The sequence below is a fragment of the Gopherus flavomarginatus genome, chromosome 2 (genome assembly GCF_025201925.1).
Source record: "Gopherus flavomarginatus isolate rGopFla2 chromosome 2, rGopFla2.mat.asm, whole genome shotgun sequence".
NCBI lineage: Eukaryota > Metazoa > Chordata > Testudines > Testudinidae > Gopherus > Gopherus flavomarginatus.
The window spans coordinates 293,704,610-293,715,990 of NC_066618.1; positions in this window are offsets into that span (position 1 = coordinate 293,704,610).

The following is an 11,381-nucleotide window of genomic DNA, read 5'->3' on the forward strand; positions in this document are numbered from 1 at the left end:
GGGTGGGTCTGACATTGCCACCTCCAAGAACCGCAATAGCAGAGAAGACACTCGCAGTGACACTCCAGATTTATAGAAGCGAATTGAGAAAGCCCATTACCAGTGTGAGCAGCACCAAAGAGACTGAAGAGAAGCTGGAGCTGCACATGGAGAGGAAGGATCTCTTGGGAGAAGGCTCCTGCCTGCGGCCAGGGGCACAGGCAGGTGAGGACAGGGCAGATCTTCCCAGAACCCAATGCCAACAGGTTGCCCCAGAGGCACCAGGCTCTGAGCAGCTAACAAGATCCACCCTTGACTCTCTCATTGCTGGGCAGGCTGCACACGACCTGCAGATCAAGCACCTGACGGAAATGTTGAGCAGCTCCCGCCCCTTGGCGGGCCAGGTCTCAGTTTGCCAGCAGTGCTACAAGGCATATCCAGGAAAGCTGAAGGGTAGGAAAACTCAGAAGGAGACATCTGCTGAGCTGCATGGTCTTCGAGACATCATGGATTCACATGGGTTCAATGGAACTGTGAATTCAAAGCTCTCTAGGGACCAGCCGCCAATCAGAGTCTGCAAGAAGTGTAGTAAGCATCAACGGAAGAGACCAGCTGGCTCTGCAGATGCTGACTTGCCCAGAAGATCCCATGGAATTCCACAGCAATGGACTCCAGGAGACTCCTCAGCATCATCCAATCACAATAAGATGCCAGTGCTGTGGCTCCTTCCAGCAGACAAGAACAAGACGCAGGATGGACTGGGGAAAATGAATCTCATCAAGCAACCAAAGATGGTGTCCATTGCTACCAGTACAACAGGGCTTTCGCAAGCTGGGGAGAAAGCAACTGGGAGTCCCAATGGTTCTTTTCCAAAGTCACCAAAGGCCTCCAGAGCTAGGACACCATCCCTTTCAAGGAGCAAAGTTCTCAAACAGATGTTAATGTGCCTCAAGCAAACCTTCATCAAGCTGAAAAACAAAGTGAAGTCCCGAAAGTCCAAGGACTCTCGTTCAAGAACACCTGACACTAAATTTACAAAGCCACCCTTTTGGAAGGCAAGGGCCTCCAAGGGTGTCCAGTTTCCATACTACTGAATCCCACCCTGCCAGCATGCCCACTAACAGAAGGGGCCCACAAATTCCAACATCTCCCTGTCATCCAGTGGGCCTGGTAAGCATAGGCTAAAGTGGCTGAGAAGAATGGCTTGTTGTCCTGGGACACAGAGACTGATGTATGAGAGACTCTCCTTGGGGTATGACATTTAAACCCAGATTCCACGATGAAGGGGGGCCTGGGAGCTTGGATGAGATTGAGGGTGTGGCTAGCTCACTGGATTTGTTACTTTACTTCATGCGGTTCAAGAATCAATCCTTCCTTCAAGACGAGCTGATATTAAATTTACAAAACTACCCTTTTGGAAGGCAAGGGCCTCTAAGGGTGTCCATTAGTACTATTAGGGCCCTCCCGTCAATCAAACCCAAACCGGGCCTTTGACCTCTAAAACTCCGCCCCCTGACCTCTTGAATCCCGCCCACCTATCACCAGAAGTCCCACCCATGGGGTATTACTTCCAGGGTCAAGCAGGACACATGAGCAGAAGTAAAGTGTATCATGTGACTCCTCCAAGAACTCCTCCCACTGCCCTCTACCAATCAGGAGGGGTTTTGCCCCCATAGGCCTGCCCCGAGAGGTGATTTGACCAATCAGGGGTGTTCCTGGGTGGGGTGACCCAATCCGGATGTGGCTCGTGTGACCCCTCTAAGAACTCCTCCCACTGCAATCTACCAATCACAATGGCTTTCAGCTGCATAGGACCACCCTGAGAGCAGATTTGACCAATCGGTGGTGTTCTAGGGTGGGGTGACCCATCCAGATGAGGGTCATGTGACCCTTCTAAGAACTCCTCCCAGCGCCCTCTGCCAATCAGAGTGCAACACTATCACCCCATAAGTCCCAGTACCGGGGCAGAAGAGGCCATCTTTTACCAAGGAGACGTGCTTTAGAAATCGTGGAAACATGGACTCCTTCACCACTCCTGTGAGCACTTTGGACTTTGTTTTAGCCCCGAGGGCCTTTGGACTTGTGTGGAGAAAGCGCTACATGAGCGACAGTTCCCACGAGGGCCCTTTGACTCAGCCATTAATGGATACACCGGAACCCGAAACCCAAACTCTTGTGAGGCACACCGATGAGTGTGATGGCCTCTCATTGTCCACCCTCCTAGAGGTGGAAGGCGAATGCAGCTCAGGGGAGTCATTGGAGGACAAGGTGAACAGCAAAGACATTGCTCAGGTAAATGAATGATTAAGAAGTGATGGGGTGTAATGCGGTTAGGAACCGAGGGGTGGGGTGGGTTGTGAATATTTAAAAACAAGCAGTGGGAACTTACACTGTTTCTTTTCTGAAAATCTCTCGACAGCTTGATGATGCCTTTCTAGAGGACCCAGAGGCCCTGGACAGCATTGCATCAAGCAGCGAAGATGAACCAGGCTCTTCTTGCTTTTGCTCAATTCCGATAGAAATTGTTGAAGAGGACTCCGAGGATGACGCCTATGAGGAGTTTAGCAGGCTTGGCGTGGAACTAACTGAGCCAGTACCATGTTGTGAGTGTAAAAAAGTCATGCGGACTATTGTACGTGTTGCTGTTTATGCTGTCCTTAATCATTGCCTTAGGGAAAAGCTTTTTGAAGATTGTGAGGACTGTGTCATAGATGCGCCAGCCCAACGGCACCATTACTGTGTGACTTGGACTTCAGTAGATATAAACTTCAAGCTCCGGCGCCTGCGTACTGAGTTGTGTTTGGAAAGCTTATTCAACACTGTTCTTGCCATAGGTTATGCTATGCAATGTCTGTGCCTAACCCAAGAACATTTAGCGTAAGGGGTGACCTTGATAAATGCTGTGCAATTTAGTGCAGACCCTGACCGTGTTTTAAAGAACATGACCAAACTGGAAGATGCCAATGTCACATTAATGACTTGAACTGGGACCGTATAGAACATGGTTGCAATCAAGGTCCTGTAGTGGCACCAAATCTTATGTAAAAGGGATCATATAAGGGGTCTAAGACCAGGTTATGGGTTGCTGGTTATGATTATGCTGTCTATATGAATATGTCATTTTGTAGTTGAAGTTATGAATATGGGGTCTATGCTGTATCTCAAACTTATGCTATGCTTCTGGGTAACATCCCAGACAAGTTGGTGTTAGCTCTGCCTAGCCTGCTTGATGGCCCATTAAGGACCATCAGCTACACAATTGAGTCATTGAGAGAAGGCAAATGCGCCTTGTAAGTCAGCAGAGTATGCAGGAACTAGCCCATGTGACTCCAGACTCCATTTTGCTTGTAATGTTCCACAGTAAGGACAAAGAGGTGTTCTTACACCTGGAAAAGACTATAAAAGGCTGATGCCTTATCTCCATCTTGTCTTCAATCCTGTTTCTTACTTCTGGAGGGACTTTGCTGCAAACTGAAGCTCTGAACAAAGAACTGATGACCCATCCCAGCTGGGGATGTACTCCAGAGACTTAATTTAAACCTGCAGTTTATTCTTTCACTGCCACAAGCCTGAACCAAGAACTTTGCCATTATTGTATGTAATTGATTCCATTTAACCAATTCTAGCTCTCATCTGTATCTTTTTACTTTTATGAATAAACCTTTAGATTTTATAGATTCATAGACTCTAGGACTGGAATGGACCTCAAGAGGTCGAGTCCAGTCCCCTGCCCTCATGGCAGGACCAAATACTGTCTAGACCAGCCCTGATAGACATTTATCTAAGCTACTCTTAAATATCTCCAGAGATGGAGATTCCACAACCTCCCTAGGCAATCTATTCCAGTGTTTAACCACCCTGACAGTTAGGAACTTTTTCCTAATGTCCAACTTAAACCTCGCTTGCTGCAGTTTAAGCCCATTGCTTCTTGTTCTACCCTTAGAGGCTAAAGTGAACAAGTTTTCTCCCTCCTCCTTATGACACCCTTTTAGATACCTGAAAACTGCTATCATGTCCCCTCTCAGTCTTCTCTTTTCCAAACTAAATAAACCCAATTCTTTCAGCCTTCCTTCATAGGTCATATTCTCAAGACCTTTAATCATTCTTGTTGCTCTTCTCTGGACCCGCTCCAATTTCTCCACTCTTTCAGTACCTGTTTTCCCCCAATTACAGAGTTTCATCCTGTGAGTTTATCGATGATGAAACAACATGTATGTCTTGGAAGCACGCAAAAGGCCAGTACTCTGTCTCTGGCAATACCAGCGTCTTCATAGCCTGTTTCACCTCCGCTTACGCCTGCTTACAACTATATAATCTCCTAGAGAGGTTGCAAGAGTGGTGCCTGTACCAAGACACTTACTTGGTGATATTTGTAAAAAGGGAGGGTGAGTGGAATCTCCCTCTGGGGGATTATTTAGGGGACCTCATGAGCGATTATTTTAATTAAAAAAATAATAATCTGTGTACTTTTTTCTGAATTGGTCTTTTTTTTTAAAAAACAAACAAACACCAAACATCAATTGTCTTTAAACCCCTCACCTGGGGTACTTTATTGGGTAACATGGCTATGAAAATAATCGCAAGATACACGTCTGTGCTTGTTGAAACATGTTTTGAGCAAAACTAGGCATGCTCAAGGAATATCTCATCTGTAAATGTCTGTTCATAACCCTTTTCAAAAGCTCCTTTGGTGTTAGATAGTCTCACGTGGTCGCATTTCTCAAAGGGGCAACAACCGGTTTTATTTTAAACCATCTCCGTAAACCATTTTCCATAGCTTCAAAGAATTTGAAGGGTTAACATCAGCGGGTCTGGTACGTATAGTTCTGTGAAACTCTGGTTGTAACTCTTTAAAGTCAGGTAACACGTCAATGTAGCAAAAGATGTTATGGGCTGTAAAATAGCTCCATATCCTAGTTTTTAAAGTTCTGTTAAATCGTTCTACAACGCCTGCTTTGACTTCATTATTAGTAACAAACGGGTGAACTCCATGCCACTTTAATAATCTGCTTAAAGGTTTATTTAAAAATTCTTTCCCCGATCGGTTTGTAATTTTTGAGGCACGCGATCTTTGCTGAAAATAGTTTGAAAGGCCTTGGATACCTCAACACTGTCTTGTCTATTAGGCCTAAGGCCCAGGCATATTTGGCTAGAATGTCTATCACTGTTAAGATGTACTTAAAACCGCTGTTGAATTTGGAGAACTGGTGCATATCCACCAAATTTGCCTGCCATTGCACATCCACATCTGAACCAATGGTCTTGTTTCTTTTAAAACGTATTCGAGCCGGTTTGTATAAAGTGAAAAAAACCCAGGAGTACTTGTGGCACCTTAAAGACTAACAAATTTATTTGAGCATAAGCTTTTGTGGGCTACAGCCCACTTCATCGGATGCATGCAGTGGAAAATACAGTAGGAAGATATAGATATATATATATACACACACAGAGAACATGAAATAATGGGTGTTACCATACACACTATAAGGAGAGTGATCCGTTAAGGTGCGCTATTATCAGCAGGAGAGAAAAAGAACTGTTTGTAGTGGTAATGAAAATGGCCCATTTCCAGCAATTGACAAGAAGGTGTGAGGAACTGTAGTGGGGGAAAAAAGAAGCATGGGGAAATAGTTTTACTTTGTGTAATGGCCCATCCACTCCCAGTCTTTATTCAAGCCTAATTTAATGGTGTCCAATTTGCAAATTAATTCCAATTCAGCAGTCTCTTGTTGGAGTCTGTTTCTGAAGTTTTTTTGTTGTAATATTGTGACTTTTAGGTGTATAATCAAGTGGCCAGGGAGATTGAATTGTTCTCTGAGTGGTTTTTGAATGTTATAATTCTTGATGTCTGATTTGTGTCCATTTATTCTTTTACGTAGAGATTGTCTGGTTTGGCCAAAGTACATGGCAGAGGGGCATTGCTGGCACATGATGGCATATATCACATTGGTAGATGTGCAGGAGAATGAGCCTCTGATAGTGTGGCTGATGTGATTAGGTCCTATGATGGTATCTCCTGAATAGATATCTGAACAGAGTTGGCAACAGGCTTTGTTGCAAGGATAGGTTCCTGGGTTAGTGTTTCTGTTATGTGGTGTGTGGTTTCTGTAGGTTTGGGGGCTGTCTGAAAGCAAGGACAGGCCTGTCTCCCAAGATCTGTGAGAGTGATGGATCGTGCTTCAGGATAGGTTGTAGATCCTTGATGATGCGCTGGAGAGGTTTTAGTTGGGGGCAGTGGCGGATTAACAAATATGCCTCCCTTGGGCCCTCAAAAAATTGCCGCGCACCCCCTCCCTGCACGCCAGCTCACCTCCGCTCCCCCGCAGCAAGCCTGGGAGGGAGCGGGGAGAAGGGGAGTTGTGGCATGCCCGGGGGATGGCAGCGGTGGAGCAGAGATGAGCTGGGGATAGGTTCCCAGGCCCCCCCAAGTTACTCCACGCGCCCGCGGGGCCCAGCTCACCTTTGCTGCGCCTTCTCTGAATGCGCCGCTGTTCACTTCTCCCTCTCTCCCAGCACTTTCGCGTGGCAAGCCTGGGAGGAAGGTGGAAGGAGAGAAGTGTGGCGTGCCTGCGGGAAGAGGTGGGCCAAGGATTTGGGGAAGAGGCAGAATTGGGGAGGGGGCGTGAGCAAATTTGCTGCCCTAGGCCTAGGCCTTGTTGGCCTAGGTGATAATACGCATCTGGCTGGGGCTGAAGGTGATGGCTAGTGGCGTTCTGTTACTTTCTTTGTTGGGCCTACCCTGTAGTAGGTGACTTCTGGGTACTTTTCTGGCTCTGTCAATCTGTTTCTTCACTTCTGCAGGTGGGTACTGTAGTTGTAAGAATGCTTGATAGAGATCTTGTAGGTGTTTATCTCTATCTGACGGGTTGGAGCAAATGTGATTGTATTATAGAGCTTGGCTGTAGACAATGGATTGAGTGGTGTGGTCTGGATGAAAGCTGGAGGCATGTAGGTAAGTATAGCGGTCAGTAAAGTGATGTTTATGTGGCCATCGTTTATGAGTGCTGTGGTGTCTAGGAAGTGGATCTCTTGTGTGGAATGGCCCAGGCCGAGGTTGATGGTGGGGTGGAAATGTGTAAAGTGTAAGTGTCCCTGTCTGAAAGCCAAGCTGTTACCTGTCTTCTATTTAAAGTTTTACTATGCTTTCTGGCCACTTGAGAAAGAGGGTTCACCCCGCCGAAGCTCCCAACTTCCCCGGCAGTGTAATATATTTTCTTAAACAGAGCTGCCTGTGTAGAAATGACTGTTACTGGTACCGTCTTTTACTAACACAAATATGAAGGGGGACACATTCATATTGACACATTTAAATAAATAAGTTTTATTAATCGACTGGTTTAACATGACCTTTTACAACCACGTGTAAAAATGGACACCATGACCCCTACCGTAAGGGAATCTGAGCTGGTTCATTCTTCCATTTTGTCCTTTTCTGGATTTTCCTCTTGAGATCTGTGTCTCAGACATGAGCAAAAACAGCTGATGCGTGATATATTTACTCCTAAGGGGCTACCGATGTCAGTTCTCAAAGGCCTCTAGAAAGGCATCGTCGAGCTGTTGAGAGATTTTCAGAAAAGAAACAGTGTAAGTACCCCACTGCTTGTTTTTAGATTTACACAACCTCCCGGTTCCTAACCTCATTACACCCCATCATCAACCGTCACTTCTTAATCATTCATTTACCTGAGCGATGTCTTTTCTGTTCACCTTGTCCTCTGGTGACTCCCCCAAGCAGCGTACGTTTTCCACCTCTAGGGGGGCGGACAATGAGAGACCTTCATGCTCATCGGGGTACCTCATGAGGGTTTGGGTTTTGGGTTCTGGCGTATCCATCAACGGCTGAGTGAAAGGGCCCTTGTCGGAACTGTCACTGATGTAGCGCTTTCTCCACACAAGTCCAAAGGCCCTCGGGGCTAACACAAAGTCTAAAGCTCTCACCAGGATGGTGAAGGAGTCCATGTTTCCACGATTTCTAAAGCACGTGTTCTTGGTAAAAGATGGCCTCTTCTGCCCCGATTGCTGGGACTTATGGGGTGATGGTGATGCGCTCTGATTGGCAGAGGGCTCTGGGAGGAGTTCTTAGAGGGGTCACACAACCCTCTTCTGGGCAAGTCATCCCACCCCAGAACACCACCGATTGGTCAAATCTGCTCTCAGGGCGGTGCTGTGTGGCTGAAATCCATCGTGATTCGCAGAGGGCAGTGGAAGAGTTCTTAGAGGGGTCACACGAACCACTTCCGGATGGGTCACCATGCCCCGGAACACCCCTGATTGGTCAAATCACCTCTCGGGGCAGGCCTACAGGGGACAAACCCCTCCTGATTGGTAGAGGGCAGTGGGATGAATTCTTAGAGAGGGTCACATGACACACATTGCTTCCGGTCATGTTTCCTCTTTGACCCCGGAAGTAATATTCCCCGTGGGTGGGACTTGCAGTGACAGGTGGTCGGGGCTTAAGGGGTCAAGGGGCAGGGTTTAAGTGGCCAAGGAGAAGGGTTAGGGTTTGATTGATGGTAGGTCCCTTATACTATTTCTGGTTTCCATACAAGTGAATCCCACCCTGCCAGCATGCCCATTAACAGAAGGGGCCCACTATTTCCACCATCTCCCTAGCAACCAGTGGGCCTTGTAAGCATGGGCCAAAGTGGCTGAGAACAATCGCTTGTTGTCCTGGGACACAGAGACTGATGATAAGAGACTCTTCTTGGGGTATGATGTTTAACCCCAGATTCCAAGATGAAAGCGGGGCCTGGGGCTTCATTGAGACTGATGGTGTGACTAGCTCACTGGATTTGTTATTTTACCTCATCTGGTTCAAGAATCAATCCTTCCTTGGCAGATGCATGGCCGAAGTCTCATCCTTACAGATGTTTTGGCCACGTGTGTGAATAAAAGCCAACAAGCCATGGAGGAGGAGAACAGCAAACCCTCTAAGTTTTCAGAAACTGACCTGGTGCTAGACATCGAAGGGTGGCAGCAGTGGGCAGAAATGTCCCAGAGATGTTTATACTAGAGGGTGGAAAGCAGGGTACTCCATGGGGCTCAGAAGAGAAACTTCCTAGGAGATAAAGGGCAGGGCTTTCCTGGGGTGATGGAAAATTGGAGTTTGGCATTTCCAAGCTGGCAGACACAAGACCCGAGGGAGGGGCTGAGGCAAGAAGGAAGTGAGGCCCTTGAACCAAAGAGCGAAAGAAGGAGAGATCTGCCACAGAACCGAGGGGAGTGCCATCTGAATGCAGTATGACTAACTCCAATTTCCCCTCTCTACAGCACACCATCCAAGAGCTGAGATGTCATGGGGCTGGGGTGTCGGAGTAGGGAAGGAAGATACTACTAATTAAAGGGTGCTTTAGTATAATGAATGGCCACGGCCAAGCTGTGGAAAACAGAGATCTCAAGAACTGAGGCTTGGATAGTTGAGGTGCCCTGCAACTTAAACCCCAGTCCACTGCGCCTGCATTCCACATATTAGCTGAGCTTCCTGGGCTCGATTACCTGCAGTGCAGGAACGTAGCAAGGCCAAGGTTTGGAGAGCAGAACGTGGGCCATCTACCTAGTATCTGGGAGCAGACAGGTGGCTGGAGAGAAGGTTCTGTTAACCCCTTTAGAGAGGCAGGTACTATTACAGCAGGATGCTCCAGCCTTAAAGGGATAGCAGCCTCAAGTACAAGCAACCCGTTGGCTAGCCATCCCCAGCATCACTTGGCAGGGGGAGAGGCTGGATGCGGTGGCACTAGGGCCCAGGGAAGGTGTTGTAGCTGATACCTCTACAAGGAGCTTCTCAAGCCTGGGAATTATTTAGGTATCTAGCCCAAGGAACCTGATGAGATCAACTTCTGACAAAACCAAGTACTGGTTGGTTTGCCCCAAGTCATAAAGGCCCGGGAAGGTTATGGGTCTATTACAGGAGGGGGTGGGTGAGGTTCTTTGGCCTGCAAGGTGAAGGAGGTCAGACTAGATGATCACAATGTTCCCGCTTGGCCTTAAAGTCTATGAGGAACTTCTTTGCTTTCCAAGAGCTGGGAATGGCTCAGAGGGGATCCCACATAGTTAAAACCCCAAAACTTCTTGAGCCCTTCCCAGTTGTGATTCCTTCTTCCTATGAGCTCATATCTGTTCCCAGCTCTGCCGACCTCTTGGGGCCAGATTCACCACAGGGCTTAAGTGCCTAACTGCTGCTTTAGGCATCTAACGGCCAGAATCAGGCCCCACTGGGATGCCCAACCCCCCGCCAAGCTTCTTCTCACCACTGCAGGGTCCTAAACTCACTCGACAGTGACATTTTTTGAAATAAAAGTTCACTAGGCATCTGTGTTTCTGAGCATGCTCCCTGCAGCGCCCACACCAGGGCGGGAGGAGTCTGGCCACCTAACTTGGCTGAGGGGCCCAATCAGGCTCCTCTAAGTGAGCTTACAGAGGGTGTGGAGGTGGAAGACCCAGTGTCCAGGCTCCCTGCACCAATGATTATTTCCCCCCATGGAACAGCTTCAACAGGAGTGATTGAGGGAGTCCGGCTGTCCCAAAGCCCAGTGTGTTCATCTGGCAAGTGGCAGATCCCCATTCAAATTCTTCTCCCCTCAGCTAGAGGGTGGGCCTTGAACCTGGACTCTTCTCCACTGCCAGCTTTTGTGAATCCTTCTCAGGTGTCTGTCTTGCCCCAGTTGTTCTACAGGGAGCCCAGGCACCAACCCAGATTTTGTGAATCATCCAAAAGTTAGGCATGGTGACGTTCACTGTCACCACACCTCAGTCGCATTCTGAATTTAGCTCTTGGTGTTCTATGTCAAACTGGGTGACGTTCTTTGGATGAAGAGGATTATTTCAGTTTCGAGTTACCTGAAGTGAATAGCTCATTTGACACATACGGTTTTGGCCAGTCACAAAAGGGCCAAGAGAGAAGGAGAAAGGTGCTGCTGCTGGTGGTGCTGCAACTTCTCTGCCTTTAGTCTAATGGTTAGGCTGCATTTACCCTAGCTATAAAAGGCAACAGTTCAAATCTCTGCTCTGGAATAGGCTCACCATGGACTGTCCTTGAGTCACTGAAAAGTCTGAAAAATTTCACATTCAGTTTGACCCAAAACAAAAATTTTAAATAACGTATTTCTCATAAGTGCCACTGAACTGAAATATCCATTGTTTGCCCAGCTCTAGCTCTAGGTAGAGCCCACTGAGGTAGTGCCAAGGCATCCAATCAGGGAATCGCTACCACTGTTTGATCAAGGGGGTCCCCCCTTCCTTAGCCTGTAGTAAACCCCATGTCCCTGGCGGGCCTGTGCTGCAGACAGGAGGCACTGGGGCACTCTGCATTGGTTTCCACATTGAAGCAACACCTCCACAACCGAGCCCAGACAGACGACCCCTGGGCAAGCAGAGTTACATCAAGCTGTCAGGGACGGGAACTG